The sequence below is a fragment of the Petaurus breviceps genome, unplaced genomic scaffold (assembly GCF_028583685.1).
Source record: "Petaurus breviceps papuanus isolate PSGF00001 unplaced genomic scaffold, PetGlider_PUasm1.0 90630, whole genome shotgun sequence".
Lineage (NCBI taxonomy): Eukaryota > Metazoa > Chordata > Mammalia > Diprotodontia > Petauridae > Petaurus > Petaurus breviceps.
Window position 1 is genome coordinate 566,217 of NW_027187291.1, and position 18,016 is coordinate 584,232.

Genomic DNA, 18,016 nt, shown 5'->3' on the forward strand with positions numbered 1-18,016 from the left:
TAATAATAATAATAATAATAATATGGGGCACCTAAGTGGTGCAGTGAATAGAGTACCGGCCCTGGAGTCAGTAGGACCTGAGTTCAAATCCATCCTCAGATACTTAACACTTACTAACTGTGTGACCTTGGGCAAGTCACTTAACCCCAATCGCCCTGCCTTCCCTCCTCCAAAAAAAAAAAATAATTGAGATCTGTCTTTTTAATTTTTTTCTCTTATTGTTATAGCTAGCATTTCTTTCATTTAAAAAGATTTATTAGACTATATATAAAAGCTGCAAAATTTTCAGTCAATAGACATTACATTTAATATACAATTTAAATGGTTGTAAAATCTAGAATATATAAAAGGCACTTTACAGTTGCATAGCTTAATAGTTTGATCATTAAAAATGGCTCAGTGTCACCAAAGGAGGTAGACATTTCATGAGTACAATGGAATAAAAAGATTGGCTCATTAAGAAGAGTAGTCCACAATAGCTCTGTCCCTCATACCTCTTCTACTTTGATTTTAACTGTGGCAATAACAAATTCTTTGGGGTTAAGTAACTTGCTCAAAGTTACACAGCCAGTTATTATTATTTTTCTGTGGGTGCCATATCGGAGGCCGGAACCGATCCCAGAGTCTCCCGACACTGGGGCCGGTGCTCTTACTCACTGTACCACCTGGCCGCCCAATATTGAATAACAATGGTGATAAGGGACATACTTGCTTCACCCCTGATTTTATTGGAAAGGCTTCTAGGTTATCACAATTTCACATAATGTTTGCTCCTTTTTTTTTTTGTCATTTACCAAATTTATTGTAAAAAGACCCACAGCAGCAGTTGTCTTATACATAGGGTTTCTGCTACTGAGTGGCCAGCAAAGTTCAGTCATATCGGAAAAGGATGTCTTGTATTTCCTCAAAGGCCTCAAACACACATTTCTGGTAATGGGGCGCCAGGGCTTTGGAGATGGACTGCCTCACAGCATAAATCAGGGCAACACGGTGTCTTCCTCCTTTCATTCTGACCAATTATCTACTCCAGCAAAACGTTCCTTGCCTGGTAGAATGACAGGCTCCAGCAGCTCATACTGCAGGCAGCGAGGCTCGCCCATTCACCTCTATCGGCCCATTACCTCTTTCAGTGGGCCACAGCGGTTTTCTTTCGCTGGAAGAACTGGACGGACTGTAGCAACCCCTTTGGACCACCCAGGGTGGAGGCAGAGGAGGTGGCATTGCTATGAAAGGGCTTGCTCTCAGTTTGGGATAAATACTCTATATCATTTTAACGTAGGACTTGTTTATTCCTGCATTTTCTAGTGCTTGTAATAGGAATGAGTATTATATTTTGTTAAAAGCTTTTCCCACATCTATTGAAATAATCATGATTGTTGTTTTGTTGCTAATATAGTTATGCTTATGGTTTTTCTAAAAAATATTGAAATAGCCTTGCATCCTTGATGTATTACTGTAATATTCTTGGTAGTATTTTATTTAAAATTTTTACATCAATATTCATTCTGTATTGACTTTCATTTAACTTTTCCTGTCATTGGGTGCATATATGTTCAGTATTGATGTTAATTCATTGTCTGTGATACCGTTTAGTAAAATGCAGTTTCCTTGTTTCTTTTAATTAGGTTTATTTTTGCTTTTGTTTTGTCTGAGATCATGATTGCCACCCCCACATTTTTTTTTTTTAGCAATCAGGGTTAAGTAACTTGCTCAAGGTTACATGACCAGTTACTTCTGGGTGTGGTGCTGAGTATCTGAGCCCGGGATTCAATCTCCAGTTCATCCCCTCCAGTTCATCCCAACACTGGAGCCAGTGCTCTTACTTGCTGAGTCACCTGGCCGCCCCAATTTGTGGGTTTTTTTTGGCTTTTTGGAGGGCATTTGGGGTTAAGTGACTTGCCCAAGGTCACACAGCTAGTTTTTGTGTTAAGTGTCTGAGGCCGGATTTGAACTCAGGTCCTCCTGACTCCAGGGCCAGTTCTCTATTCACTGCACCACCTAGCTGCCCCTAACCCCTACATTTTTTTCAGCTAAAGCATAATAGATTATACTCCAGCCCCTTATTTTAGTGCTATATATATCTTTCTGTTTCAAATGTGTTTCTTGTAAACACCAACCATATTGTTGGATTTGGTTTCTAATCAATTCTGATATCCTTTTTCATTATCCACAGTTATGATTGCAACTGTATATTTCTCTCCATTCTATTCCCTTATACTCATCCTTCTCTTTTTTTACCCCTGTGTAATGCCATGCACAAGAAGCTTTCCAGAAGAGTGCTACTGTGAACACAGTATAGTGATCACTCTACTTATTCCATAACAAAAGTGAAACATCCACAGAAAAATCAAGGTACAGCATTCACAATATTACAACTTATCACAGAAAATCACAATATAATATTCACAACATAGTCTCAAAGTAAAATAGTCACTCTTAAGTTAACTCAGTCACTTATCAGTAGTCTCAAAGTACATAGTCAAAGTCTTCCAACTCTTGGGGCAAAGTCTTGATTAACTCAATCAGTCAGTTATTCAGCAATCAATTACTAAGTATCATACACAAAACCCTACTTGTTCATCAGTCAGTTACTAAGTACCATATACAAAACCCTCCACCCCTTAGGTCACTAGTAAACTACAATTCCATAATTACTCAGTACCCAAGGAGAGGTCTTTTCATCTTGACTTGGAGCCGGTTCTCAGATTCCCTGGATCCCCTTCCATGGTCCCAGATAGCAGATGGCTCCCAGTTCCTTGACCAACTTTCTGGGCAGGTCCTGCTCCACACTGAAGTTCACAGGGTCTGGTCCATGTCAGATCTTTCACCATTTCTGTTCCAGGGAATTCGAGGCTCAACCAAGCCACAAACAAAGTCTCAGCATTCCAGTCATGCTTCAGTCACCTGGGCTCTGGGCTCCTGGCTCCTGGCTCCTGTCCAGAAAAAGCTCCACCACCACAAGCTCCCAGAAAATTATGGCTCAGTTCTCCATTCTTCTGTAGCTGCTCTGCCACCAGATTTTAGTCTCAAGAACATTCTGACTGTGCTTCTCTGGGGCTTTTCTTATACACACAGCATTAGCTACTTCCTGTTTCAGCCAACCCCTTCCTGTTACGTCAGCAACAGGAGACAGGAGTTCATACCCAACAGAGGCTTGATCAGTTAACTAAGTGCTAAGTACCTGCTACTTTTGCCAACACAAAGGGATCTTCAAATTCAAAATTACATTACCATTACACCCTGTGACTTTCCTTGGCTTTCCCTATCAGAATTCAGTTTGGGGCATTTTCTAGGTTATGAAGATGTGTTAGGAGAGCTAGGAAAAAATGCTGACTCCTACTCTGCCATCTTGACTCCACCTCCCCTCAGTTTATCTTTCTGTCCCTTTTTTGATCATTAACTTTTTTTATCCATAGATTAGAAAGATTTCTTTCTGGCTTCTCTAATTTGCTTATGAGATCATTGAAGTCTATCATCTCTAATTTTTCTAAAGTTCTATTCCAGTCCTTAACTTCTTTCTCATTTATCTTTTGAATAGATTTGCCTAGATCTGAAAGGGATACATTGATATTCCCCACTATTATAGTTTTTTTTTTTTTACTACATTTCTCTCTGAAATTTGATTAACTTTTCCTTTAGATATTTAGATACTATGCTAGATAACAGATGTGCATATATTAGGTATTGGTTTTGAATGTTATGTATGGTGCCTTAAAGCATAGTGTAATTTTCCTACTAAGGCAGGCCTCCAAGACCTACTATAGCATTAACATCTTCCCAGGGCCCTTCACTCTTGTAATGCTGTTGGATTCAGGGGCTACTTCCACACTGAACTTCTATGCTGGTCTCTAGCTTAGGGCTTCAGAGATGCCTTCTTGCCTAAGGCTGACCTTTGCCATAGGGTGTTTCCCCTACCTCTGGGCTCTCACTGCTAGTGCTGTGCAGACTCTATGTGAAGCTCTCAGCCACCTGGACTTATCTTGGAGATTTGCCTCCCACTCTCACCCCACGGAGCCCCTGCCCCCTCTGAGAAGATCCAGCACCAATCTCCAGAGGATTACCTGTGCTCTTCTTTCCACCTATTTGGCTTATCTATCTGCAAGTCTTCAAAATTCCAGGGGTCTTTTTGTGAGTCCTAGAGGTAGGTAGAGGATTATATAGGTGATTCTTCTGATTTCTTACTAAGTTTCTGAGGCTAGATTTGAATCCAGGTCTTTCTGACTTGAGGCCCAAAGTTCTATCCACTATGCAGTCTAGCTGCCGAGATGGTCAGCCAAGCAGGAGAAGAATGGGAGTAGTGTCACTAAAAACCCGGAGATAAAAGAGCATGCACAAGAAAAGGATGTCAACAGTGTTATGACAGTCTAGACAGAGAAAAGACTATAAGATTTAATAACAACTAAGAGCTTGTTATTAATTTTGGAAAGAGCAATTTGAATTGAATGGTGAGGTTGTAAACCAGATTAGAAAGCATTTAGAAGTCAGATTGCCAAGAGCTGAGGCATTAGAGGAGTGGATAAAGTGAGCATACCCAGTTTCTCCAAGGAGTTTGGCTGAGAAGAGGAGGAGAGATAGAGACAGCCTGAGAGGATGACAAGCATCCAGGTTAAATTTTTTAGCCTAAAGAAATGTAGATGTGTTTGTATACTATAAGGAAAGGAGCTATAGAAAGGGAGAGGTTGAAGATTCAACAGAAAGAAATGATTGAGATTGCAGTCTGCTAAAGACATCCAGTAATGGGATTAAATGCACAGGTGGAGGGGGCTGTCCTTAGAAAGGAGAGGTCTTAAAAAGACATTTTAAAAAGGAGAGGTCTACCTTTTTCTTGTAAACTGGGGGGAAAGAGGATGGGAGTGATATCAATGGTTTTGAGATGAAGAGAATTGGGAAAGAAGGAGCTCACATCAAATAGCCTTAACTTCCTCAGTAAAAGGAGAGACATCCTCAGAAGAGGGTTTGAGGTGGAAGGGGAGGGGGCAGAAGGTGTGGGGAGCCTTGAGGAGGGCAGAGGAGGTTTAGAACAGCTTCTGTGGGAATTGATATAGGGAATCAACAAGGAGGAAAATAAAGGACTGCCTTCCTGAGGTAAGGCCCAGTGGAAGATGTTTAACATGAATTCATGGGCAGCTAGGCAGTACGATGGATAGAGCACCAGGTCTGGAAGCAGGAAGACTCATCTTGCGTAGTTCAAATCCGACCTCAGACATTTACTAGTTGTGTGACCCTGAGCAACCTTGCTTGCCTCAGTTTCCTCAATCTGAAAAGTGAGCTGGATAAAGAAATGGAAAATCATTGTAGTATCTTTGCCAAGAAAAGCCCAAATGGGGTAGCAAAGAGTCAGAAAGGACTGAAACAACTAAACAATATGGATTTATAATGCAAGTAGTCAGCATGATTGAGACTTCCTTCACCTTTGTTCAGCTGTTAGAGTATGAGTGAAGGGGGATGGTGAGAGTAATCAAGGACTGAGATTTAACAAAAGATGAATAATAGGACAAAAGGCAAGGGATTTGAGAATAAAGGAAAGTGGAATTGAAACCAACTATAGGGTCGAGATTGGAAAAAGGAGAAAGTGAAATCAGACAGCCAAAAGGCCTGAGAAAGAACTGAAGTGTAGAACAATTGGAGGGCTCCTAGAAGAAGATAAGGTTGAGGAAGGAAACATAGGGAAAGGTAGAAGGATAGGAGGTTGTGGGAAATTTCTGAGTTTCTAATGAAGGAGATAAACTTTTATTTTTTTGCTTTTTGGAGGGGGAAGGTAGGACAACTGGAGTTAAGTGACTTGCCAGAGGTCACACGGCTAGTTTCTGTATTAAGTGTCTGAGGCCGGATTTGAACTCAGGTCCTCCAGACTCCAGGACCAGTGCTCTAACTCTATTTACTGCACCACCTAGCCAGCCAGGAAATAAACATTATTGAGTACTGGTGGGATCCATTGGACTATCCTTATGTATGACAGAGGTGGAGCTAACTTAATAGGTACCATAGGAGATCATAAAAATCAAAATAATTCCAGTTTCATAAAATTAAAAAGCTTTTGCAGGAGTATAAATGTCTATAAATATGAAAAGAAATTTTAGAGTTGGCAAGCTATTTACATCAAGTATCACTAATAAAAGTGTGATATCCAAGTAATATAGGGAACTGAAGCAACATTATAACACTAATAGTCTTTCCCTAATAGATAAATGGTTAAATAAAAGAGTTTTCTGAAGAATTGTAAATAATACAACACCATATGAAAACAAGTTCAAAATTACTAAGAGTAAAAGACACACATGAAAACAGGTCTGTGGTTTCCATATTGTACTCTGTGAACTGACAAAGATAACAGTAAATTAGAAGTCAGTGTTAAAAGAATTATGAGAAGACAGGCATGCTAACACACCATAGGGTGAGGGTAAGGGAACTGGCCCTGTGAATTAGTCCAACTGTTTGAGATAGCTGTTTGGAATGATGCCAGAAAAGGGGCTAACATTGTTCAATGACTAACTTTGAGAGACTTAGCTCTTCTTGGCACTGCAAGGATCTAAGAGAATTCCAAAAGACTCATGATGGAAAATGCTGTCCACATAGAGAAAGAACTATGGAGTCTGAATACAGATAGAAGAACACCATTTGCTCTCTTTTGTTGTTATTTTGTTTCTTCTTTCTCATGGTTCCTCCCATTGGTTCTAATTCTTCTTTACAACATGACTAATGTGAAAAAATTTTTTTTTAAAAGAAAAGGGGCTTAAATTGTCCATGCCCTGTGAAACAATCATCCTACTACCGAATATATATGCCAAGAAGGTCAAAGGCAAAAATAAAAATCCAGTACATGCCCAAATATTCATAGTAGCACTCTTTATTGTAGTAAAGAACTGGAAACAAAGTGAATGTCCATTGACTGAGGAATAACTGAAAAATTTATGGCATGTGAGTATAATGGAATATTACTAATATAGTAGGAAATGAATAAGAAGAATTTAGAGAAACGTGGGGAGACATGTATCAGCTAATGCAGAGTGAAATAAGAAGTGAAAGATATATGTACATATTGACTGAAACAATATAAACAAAAAGATCATTAACAGAAAGTAGAGAAAACTTTTTTTTTGCTTTTTGGAGGGCAATTGGGGTTAAGTGACTTGCCCAAGGTCACACGGCTAGTTTTTGTGTTAAGTGTCTGTGATAGTAATGGCAATTAAAGATTCCCCTGTATTGGCTTGGTTTTCAAATTGATTGTGTTAAAACCCAGAGCTTGTTAATCCCACCTGTGGGATGGACTTGTTGATGTGAAAAGAAAGTCCTGAACTGGGAGGAGCTGGTGACGTAGATTTGGAGAGACAAGAGAGAGGCGGAAGACCTTTTTTTGGAAGCAGCACCTCGTGGAGAGAGAGGCTAAGAGAATTGCTGGTGGCCGTTTTGAATCGCCCTGGACTTTTGAGACCTGCCCCCTGAGCTACCAAGAACTGAGGAGACATGGCTGTTTTGCTGGTACTTTGTCTGTCTGTTTTGATGTTGTTTTGCCAGATTTGTCCACTGGTGAAAGACAGTCCTGTTGTTGAAGAAGTCCTGGAACCTGGCTTTTGGCTAAGAAGCCCTGAGACTGTCCTGCAGACAGAGAGTGAATACTGTCCACTGGTGAAGGACAGTGCTGTTGTTGCAGGGGTCTGGAGACTGTCCTGCAGACAGAGTGAATACTGTCCACTGGTGAAGGACAGTGCTGTTGTTGCAGGGGTCTGGAGACTGTCCTGCAGACAGAGTGAATGCTGTCCACTGGTGAAGGACAGTGCTGTTGTTGCAGGGGTCTGGGAACCTTTCTGTTGGTTCAGAAGCCCTGAAGAAGGATTTTCTTGTTGTATGTTTACAGAAATCCTGGGAGAGGGCTTTGCTAATGTGTTCAGGGGTTCTAGGACTGTTCTACAGACAGAGGATGAATTCATGAAGGGACTGGCAATGTATCTTATGGCCTTGCTAAGCCTTGTCTCCCCAGGAACTAAGATTGTTGAGAACTTGCCTCGTGTCAAGATGAAGAAAAGACCTCCATTTGGGTATTAAGTGCTGTGTTTCAACTTGATGTAACTCTGGGGTAGATTCAATTGTGATCCAGGGGTGGGGAACTTTTGACCTTATGTTTGGAAACTAATCTCCATTTAAGAAGAGGGACTTTGTGGTGGATTAAATTAAGGTATAGCCTAGGGGTGGAGAAGTATTTAGAACAGAGACTTTGTAATTGATTGAATGATTGGAAGGTCCTGGGGTGGGGTAGTACTTGGAGATTATTTAATCAGGCTTAGTAAATGCTGTATTTGGAATGATGTCATGTTTTGATCTTCTCTGTTCTTGGTTTGTCACTGAATAAAATGGAGAGCACCTATGCTGGTATTCTGAACCTTGGGAAGTTGCCTTTCCTTGGCATTACATTACAGTGTCTGAGGTCAGATCCAAACCCAGGTCCTCCTGACTCCAAGGCCAGTGCTCTATTCAGAGAAAACATTTTTAAAGGAAATAAACTTGAATATGGTGCACCACAGATAAATCATATTTCCATTCTCAAAGCACAGAGGAAGGGAATAATAAGTCAGAATGTTATATGCATTGTCAGATATTGTCAATGTAATGGCTGGTTTTTCTTTGTCACTAGGAAGAGTTTGATATGGGATGGAAAGAGATGGGAGGGCTTCCCAGAAATAAATGTGATCAAAACACACAGGTCACTCCCCTACTATAAAAAACCTTCTGTGGCTGTCTAATACTTCTAGGATAAATATAAAATCCATCCTTATATTTGGCATAATGTTAGTTATGTGGCATTGTCAATAGAGTGCTGGGCCTTGAGTCAGGAAGACCTGAGTTCAAATTCCGCTTCAGACATCTACTAGCTGAGTGATCTTGGGCAAGTCACTTAACCTCTGTCTGCCTCAGTTTCCTCAACTGTAATATAGGAATAATTAGCAGCACCTATCTTCCAGGATTGTTGTGAAGTTCAAATGAGATATTAGTAAAGCACTTAGCATAGTGCCTGGTAGTAGGTACTTAATAAAAGCTTATTCTCTTTACCCTGCAATCTGCTGTCTTGAAGGCAAACTTAGAGACTAGACTTGTCCTCAATTTAATATGCTTCCTCCTAATATTGTGTTTCTATACAATCTGTCCTGGATTGCTTGGAATGTACCTTTCTCATCTTCATCTCCCAGAATCCTTATCCATCTTTTTTCTTTTTTTTTTTGCTTTTTGGAGGGCAATTGGGGTTAAGTAACTTGCCAAGGTCACAGGGCCAGTTTGTGTATGTGTGTGTGTGTGTTAAGTGTCTGAGGCCATATCTGAACTCAGGTCCTTCTGACTCCGGGGCCAGTGCTCTACTCAGTACACCACCTAGCTGCTCCCCTAATCCTTATCCATCTTAAGAAAGCTCAGACATCCCCTACCTCCTTTGTTAAGCCTCTGATGATGCCTTCCCCTAGTTATTTGTGCTTTCTCTCTCTCTCTCTCTCTCTCTCTCTCTCTCTCTCTCTCTCTCTCTCTCTCTCTATCCCTCTCTCTCTCTCTGTCTCTCTCTCTCTCTGCCTCTCTCTCCCACTCCCTCCTCAAAATTCCCTTTTATATACTTACCTATGGGCATGTCTTATCAATTCAGTAGCAAGTAAGCTTAAAAGCCATTAGTAATTGCTATTCCTATATCCTTCCTAGCTATCACAGTATATTGTACATAATTCTTGATACATATTTTTAAAATTGAATTGAATTTGCGAGGCTGTTCCTTGGATAGTTCATAATTGAGACCTATACTTGAAAGTTTGTCAGCTTATACTCTCCATTGGACTTCAAGGACCCAGAATCATATCCACACCACACCAAAGTAGGACTTCAGTGGAAGTGGTTCTGACAGTAAAAAAGTAAAAAAACTATTTAGTCCCTACCCTCAGGGAGTTTAAAATCTAATAGAAATGGGACGTTCATAGAAATACTTATAAATCAGGATGTTAGTGTATGAGAAAGGTCAGACAGAGACTTGGTAATGTTGTGGAAGGCATTAAAAAAGAGGCAGCATGTAAGATGTGCCTTAGAGAAGAAGGATGTCAATAGATAGAAATGAGGGCGTATGGAGGAGGAGAAGGAGGACAGTCCATAGTAGGCATAACTGACAGCCCCTGTGAATATATAGAAGTAGGACAGGGGCAAGTCAAAATGAAAGAACAATTAGTCTAGTTTTAATATAAAAATGAACAGAAAAGGAATGTAGATTGGAATCAGATTGTGGTGGGTTTGGAATTTTAACATAAAGAATTTATATTTTATATGTGTCAGTTTTATGGGGTATATGTGTACTTGGTGGGTGCCCCAGGTGACAGAGCATTGTTCTAGTGTAAATAGCCCATATCAGCTTATGGCCTTGAGAACAACCTTATTTATATCCATTAACCAGTGGAGTGTAATTCAGAATTTAGGCCACCAGGGGGAAAACTATTCCAGCAGTCTGCTTAGTCCTCCTCAGCCTTGACACGTGAAATAATCACCTCTGTGTGCACGCACAAGCCCCCAGCCACAACACCAAAGAGCTGAGCAGACATGAACCTTTCTTTGCTCACTAGGTTCTGGGGAATCGAGGCAATGTTAAAAGATATGGCTTGATCTTAATAAAACATGGAAATCTCTGGCTTATTCCCACCTCGCTTGGTTGGGGAATTTCCATCCTCGGTTTGAACCACTACATAGGCTCGTGTACAGAATGTGCCAGGTGAAACCAGGTACACTCAAATGTCTTAAAAAAAAAAAGATATTTTGTCTCATTTTAAAAGTTTATATTTTTAAGTAAATGTTAGCTGTTAATTTTCTAGAAGTTTAGTTAACTTGTATTTTCTTCACTTTGGTACACCTGGCGGTACACCCTAATGAAATGAACTGCACATGGCTATGACTATCAGTATTGATGATTCACAAGCAATCAACTTTTCTGGGGCCACACATGTTTTATCAAACAGTCAAGTAAAAACTGTAAATTGTCAAGCACTCACATCCTGTGGAACACCTTCCTTGGGTTTTCAGAACTGGGGAAGGATAAGAGAAGGAATTTGGGGCTTGGGACCTCAGAGTTTAAACAGAAAGGCAAGGGTAATATGGAGAAAAAGGTCCTTCTCAATTTTCCCTAATCCCAAATTTTCCCTGCATACCATTACTTCCCTGTACTCCTTGAGAGTTGTCCCTGTTGGCAGTGACTCCCTTCACAAACTTGCAATCTCTGCTCTCTGTCTGGATCTTAGCTTTCCCTCTCCCTGCTTCCCAGACCCAGGTCAGGTGCTCAGGATGTGGTACTGACAGCCCAAGAGGTCATCTTTCCAAATCCTATTGCAACTTGGAAAGAGCCCAAGTTTCTCCTACAGCATCTTTCTCTTTCTATTCCCTATGCCCAAATGAAATGGTGGACCAAAAGTCCTTCTCCCAAGGGCAGAGTTAAAAGAAAATAGGGAACCTTGGAATCTGAGTGGCTGCATGCAATTTCCTTTCCAGTGTCTCAATAATATGTTGTTCTTTGGGACAGCTAGGTGGTGCAGTGAATAGAGCACCAGCCCTGCAGTCAGGAGGACCTGAGTTCAAATCCGTCCTAAGACACTTAATACTTACTAGCCATGTGACCTTGGGCAAGTCACTTAACCCCAAATGCCCTGCCTTCCCCCTTCCAAAAAGCAAAATAATAATAATAATAATAATAATAATATGTTGTCCCCTCTCAGAACTTCTGGGAGCCCACTCTGCACCTTATAGAGGTGAAACAGACCATTGTAGAAACACCTCAGGGAAGCTAGGTGGCACAGTGAATAGAGAACTGGCCCTGCAACCAGGAGGACCTGAGTTCAAATTTGACCTCAGACATTTAACACAAAAACTAGCTGTGTGACCTTGGGCAAGTCACTTAACCTCAATTGCCCTACCTCCCCCTCTCCAAAAATTAAAAAAAAACAAAACACCTCCAATATTTTGGTAGAGAAAGAACTAATAGAAACTTCCAAAACAAGTTCTACATGGTCATACTTTTGCCTTAGGTTATGTTGGCAGCTATATGAATGGATTGAAAGGGGGAAAGACTGAAAGTAAGGAAGCCATTAGTAGGTTTTTCAGTCATATTCAACTCTTCATGACCCCATTTGGCAAAAACATTGGAATGGTTTACTATTTCCTTCTCCAGCTCATTTTACAGATGAGGAAACTGAGGCAAACAGGGTGAAGTGACTTGTCCAGGGTCACACCTAGTAAGTGTCTGAGGTCAGATTTGAACTCAAGAAGATGAGCCTGGCACTCTAGTCACTGTGCCACTTAGCTGCTCCTGGTAGTAGGGTTAGTAGGTTGGCACAGTAATATAAAGGAGGAATAATAAGGGCCTAAACTAGGGTGGTGCTAATAGGCGTTGAAAGGAAGAAATGGCTTCAAGAAAAATTTAGAGGCTGAATTGACCAAAAAATCAGAATTTGGTTGAATATGAGCCATGAGGGATAGGGAAGAGGAAAAGTTTATTAATCCTGGGTTACTGGGAAAGTGGTGGTGCTATCTACAGGGATAGGGAAATGTGGAGGAGAGGGAAGACTTTGGAAGGGTGACAATGAGTTCTGTTTCACTTAACCCCAATTGCCCTGCCTTCCCTCCTCCAAAAAGATTTTTTTTAAGTATCTATGTATTTTTTTTTTATTTTTTGCTTTTTGGAAGGCAATTGGGGTTAAGTGACTTGCCCAAGGTCACATGGCTAGTTTTTGTGTTGTGTCTGAGGTTGAATTTGAACTCAGGTCCTCCTGACTCCAGGGCCAATGCTCTACTCACTGCGCCACCTAGCTGCCCCCTCTGTATTTATTATTAATACATTATTTTTACTTAACAGACAGATCCCACCAAATGTCTAAACGTTTCTATAAAGTACATTTCCTGAATGTTTATTGATTTCTTAAAATGTCATTATTTTTTATGTTTTTATATCAGATTCATTTTAATATCTCCCTCCCCTTCCTGTGCTCATCAGGTTCCCACATGTAATAATTTTTTTAAAGGAAGATGTATAAATTGATGCAAAGTGATGTGAGCAGAACTAAGAGAACAATGTGCACAGTAACAGCACTATTGTAACAATAATCAACTAATGAAAGACTTCTATGACAACTCCAAAGGACTTATGATGAAAAATGCTATTCATATCCAGATAGAGATCTGATGGGCTCTGAGTACAGACTGAAGCATATTTTTTTCTCTTTATTTTTCTTGTTGTTGTTTTTGTTTGTTTTTACAATATGGCTAATGTGGAAATGTTTTGTATGACTTCATATGTATAATGGGTATTTAATTTCTTGCCTTCTCAATGGATGGGGGAGAGAATTATCATCTGTGATTTTTTTCCTGGAGGGAGCAAAATATCCCTCCCTTTCCCCTTAAACAGCAACAACAAAATCTAGGAAAAAATAATTGAAGGGGAAATGCATGAAAGCCAAGTTACCAAGAATGCGGGGTGGCTAGGTGGCGCAGTGAATAGAGCACCAGCCCTGGAGTTAGGAGGACCTGGGTTCAGATCTGGCCTCAGACACTTAACACACACACACACACACACACACACACACACACACACACACACACAAAACCTAGCAATATGACCTTGGCAAGTCACTTAACCCCAATTGCCCTCCAAAAAGCAAAAAAAAAAAATTTAAAAAGAGAGACTTAAATAACTGGAGGGACATTCCCTGCTCATGGTTTGGTTGTGCCAATATAATAAAAATGATAGTGCTAAGTTAATTTGCAGATTTAGTGCTATATCAACTAAACTACCAAGGGGATACTTAATAGAGCCAGACAACATAATTTAAAAATGTATTCAGAGGAACAAAACATCTAGAATCTCAAGGGAAATAATAAGGCAGAAATTAAGAGGCAATATGGCACTTTCAGACCTCAGATTATATTATAAAGCAACAATCATCCAAATTATTTGATACTGGTTAAAAAATAGAAAATTAGATCAGTGAAACAGACTAGATAAACAAGAATCAGAAACAGTAATCCAGTTTTCAATAAACCAAGGAACATTAACTGCCTGGGGAAAAACTTATTTGACAGGAAAGTCTGGAAAAATTGGGAAGCAGTTTAACCCCATTTACCATAACAAGCTCAAAATGGATTTTTGTTGTTGTTGTTCAGTCAATGTCCAACTCTTTGTGACCCTATTTTGGGTTTTCTTGGCAAAGATACTGAAATGGTTTGCCATTTCCTTCTCTAGTTCATTTTACAGATGAAGACACTGAGGCACAGTTAAATGACTTGTCCAGGGCCACATAGCTAGTAAGTATCTGAGGCAAGATTTGAACTCAGGAAGGTGAGTCTTTCTGACTCCAGGCCCAAAATGGATATTCAACCTGAATACAAATCACATCTTAAAAAAATTGAAAGGTAACCAGATAAAATATGTTTCACAGTTATGGATAGGAGAAAAACATTATCATCCAGGGGCGGCCAGGTGGCTCAGCGAGTAAGAGCACTGGCCCCAGTGTTGGGATGACCTGTGATCGAATCTGGGCTCTGATACTTAGCACCACACCCAGAAATAACTGGCCGTGTAACCTTGAGCAAGTTACTTAACCCCAATTGCTTTTTTAAAAAAAATTATCATTTTTTTGTATGGATATTGTTTTTTTATCACTTCATTTCTGAATATATTTCTCATCCTCCTCCCTTCCCCAGTGAAACATCCCTAACATAGCCCACTCCCAATGCCTATTAACATGAAACTGTCTCCTCACTGATGGAGATGAATGCCCTGCACTGTATGGGGGCCAGGACAAAGTTGGTGAGATAAAGAGAGCTTCTGTGTCTTCAGTTTTTCTTGAAATGGTCTTTGGGGTTTGCTTCCAGTTGCTTTGGGCACTTCTGGCTTCCAGCTTCAAGAGAGAAAATGGAGAAAACCAACCTTGTTTCAGGTTGCTGAAAGAAAAGACTCTTGGGAAGAAGCCAACATGAAAGGAACTGTCAGTCTCTATCATGTCCCTGTCCTACATTGGAGACTTCAGGGAGCTTTTCTCCTTGGGAGAGATTCAGGACTCTAGAGATGGCTGGCTGAGTTGAGTTACTTCATTACCAATGGGAGAGGTCCTTCACTCTATATTATCTGGTGTATGTTCTATATATACCTTCTCTGATATCTGTTTTACTACCAATTTGGATAAATATATTTTCTTGACTAAGTGATATGTGTGTTCATTGTGGATTTGGTATTGTATCAGCAATGCCATATTCACAATGCCTATGGAAATTACAGATATGCTGATATAATTATCCATCACAAAATAAATCAGGCTTGCTATATGGGGGAATAAGCTAGAAAATTTATTAAAATACCAAAAGACTGAGTCCCAAAACCAGAAAGTGAAAGCCATCAGAGTAGTTATGAAATTGGCACAGGTAGATAAAGTAGAAAACACCCACATTCTCAAGCCTTTAAAACAGAACAGGCTACTTCAGGCAAAGGTCCTCCTCTCCCCACTCACAGCAACCATCCAGCGTCCCGGAAGCGCACTCCCAGCAGCTCCGGCCCCTGCGCAGTCCTCAGCAGGAGTCCTTAGCAGAAATTCTGGCTGACTCAAAAAGGGCTTCGCGCTGCTGCCGCCGCTCCCTCTGCTGCTGCTGCTGCCGCCGCCGTCGCCACCACTGCTAGCCACCACAGAAACTCTAGTTTGGCTTCCGCTTCCTCTTGCTCTGCCCCTTCCTGCTACGTCAGCAAGTCCAATGGGGCATGGAAGATCTTTAAATCCCATAACCCTTACAGGTATCAAGTAGGAAAGGGATCAAACCTTTCAAAAGTTTGAGGTCCTGTTCACCTTAATAATGAAATAGTGATCAGAAATTAGATTAAACCTGATCATATCCCCTGAGGTGGGGAACCTGCGGCCTTGAGGCCACATGTGGCCTTTTAGGTCCTCGAGTATGGCCCTTTGAGCCCAAGTTTTACAGAACAAATTCTTTTATTAAGAGAATTTGTTCTTTGAAGTTTGGACTCAGTCAAAGGACCACACTTGAGGTCCTAGAGAGACACATGTGTCCTCGAAGCCACAGGTTCCCCACCCCTGCAAACCTAGACTAACACTATTTAAGGGAGTAGATGGACACAATTCTTGTTTGTTTGTTTTGCCTTTTGGAAGGCATTTGGGGTTAAGTAACTTGCCCAAGGTCACAGGGCTAGTTTTTTTGTATGGATGTTAAGTGTCTGAGGCTGGAACTGAACTCAGGTTCTCCTGCCTCCTGGGCCAGCATTTTACTCACTGCGCCACCTAGCTGCCCCTGCAGATGGACATAATTCTAACCCAGTATCCACTGTCTCTGAGGAAAGCAAAGGGACCAGTCTCTGGCCCCAACTTCCTAGTTCTTCTACTGGAAAGAATGAAAGTCTCCCTTGAGAAGTTTACAGAGAGAAGAGGCTAGAAATGTCTATTCTTTCTCTTTTCAAACCATATAATTACACACACACACACACACACACACACACACACACACACACACACCCCAGGCTACTTGTGGAAGGCTGGTCTCACTACACATGGGCCATGCCACACAAGTAATAAAGATTAAAAAAGAAAAAAGCTTCTAAACAAAATGAAGTAACCACATCAACAACATCTAACTATTGAGGTAGTATCTTACCCCCATTGCCCTTGGGGGAGAATTTTGACCAAACAAGGGCAAGAGGAGATCACAAAAGATAAAATAATGTAGGTACATGTATTGAAAAATTTTTGCAAGAACAAAATCAATGCAACTCAGATAAAAAAGGAGACCATCTACTGGGGAAAATACTTAAGATATGTAGGAAACTCAAACAAATGCATAAGACCACACACCATTCCTCAATGGATAAGTGGCTACAGGTTAGGAATAGTTCTCAAAAGAATTGGAAAACATTAAAAGCCATATGAAAAATTATTCCAAATTAATAATAATAACAAAAATTCCAATAAAAAATAATAGGTTTCACCTTACATCCAGTAAAGTGACAAAAGATAATAATTGATGTTGGAGAAACTACAAAAATATAGGCACACTAAATAATTTCTTAATAATTATTACCAAAAAAAATGTATTATTAATATGAATGAATAAAGCATTTATTAAACACATATTCTAGTCAAAGCACTGTGTTGAGGACTGGGGATACTAGAAAGCTAGTAACTATTCATAGCTTAAAAAGTAAGACAGTCCCTGCTCTCGAGGAGCTCACAACCTAATGGGGGAGACAACATTTGTGGAAAATTTCAGCTACAAGTCAGATGCCCTTAGGGCACAGCTACAAAACAGAAGGCAGTGCTTTTTCTTTAATGTTATTTCCACTGGAAAGTATCATCAGTTTCTGATGTTGATCCACTGGTAACAAGAACTTTCTTTTCTGGGTCCTTAATAGATGTCACTGTAGCACCTGCAGGAGATGTTGCTTGGCTGTATCTCCACCAGAATTGACTCTTGTGATGTTGTAGGCGTTGTTGATATTGTTCTCTTGGTTCTGCTTTTTTGCTGTACCTCCATACAAATCTTTCTATGTGTAACAGAGAATGACTGAAGAAGATTTCAACAAAAGCTAAAAGTCTGCTGCAACTAAAAGACATTGAGATTTAAAGGGAAAAGCCTTTAGATGCAGAATAGACATTTCTCACCCTAGAAAGTGCCTGAGACTTGAATTGCTTGATAAAATATGAAGCAGCCATCAAAATCGGGGGTTAGCAAATTATGGCCCAAGAATGGTTTGTACATTTGGAGAAATGAGGAAGGCATTGCATACATTTCTCTGAATTCTTCATAATTGCCATTCCTTATGAAATAGTAATATTCCATCATATTCCTATACCAAAATATGTTCAGCGATTCCCAAATCTTTGGGCACATATTGTTTCTAACTTTTTATTATCACAAATATTGCTATGAACATTGTTGTACATTGAGTGGTTTTTTTCCTTCCAAAAATCTGCTTGGGGTCCCAGTGATATACTCTTTGGGTCAAAGGCTATGAACAATTTTA

At 40.2% G+C, this 18,016-nt stretch overlaps 1 pseudogene; it reads right to left on the reverse strand.

Annotated features, from left to right (window-relative positions):
* Positions 1–695: 695 nt before the first annotated feature.
* LOC138143204 (uncharacterized) overlaps positions 696–18,016 on the reverse strand; it is a 68,900-nt pseudogene continuing 51,579 nt past the window's right edge.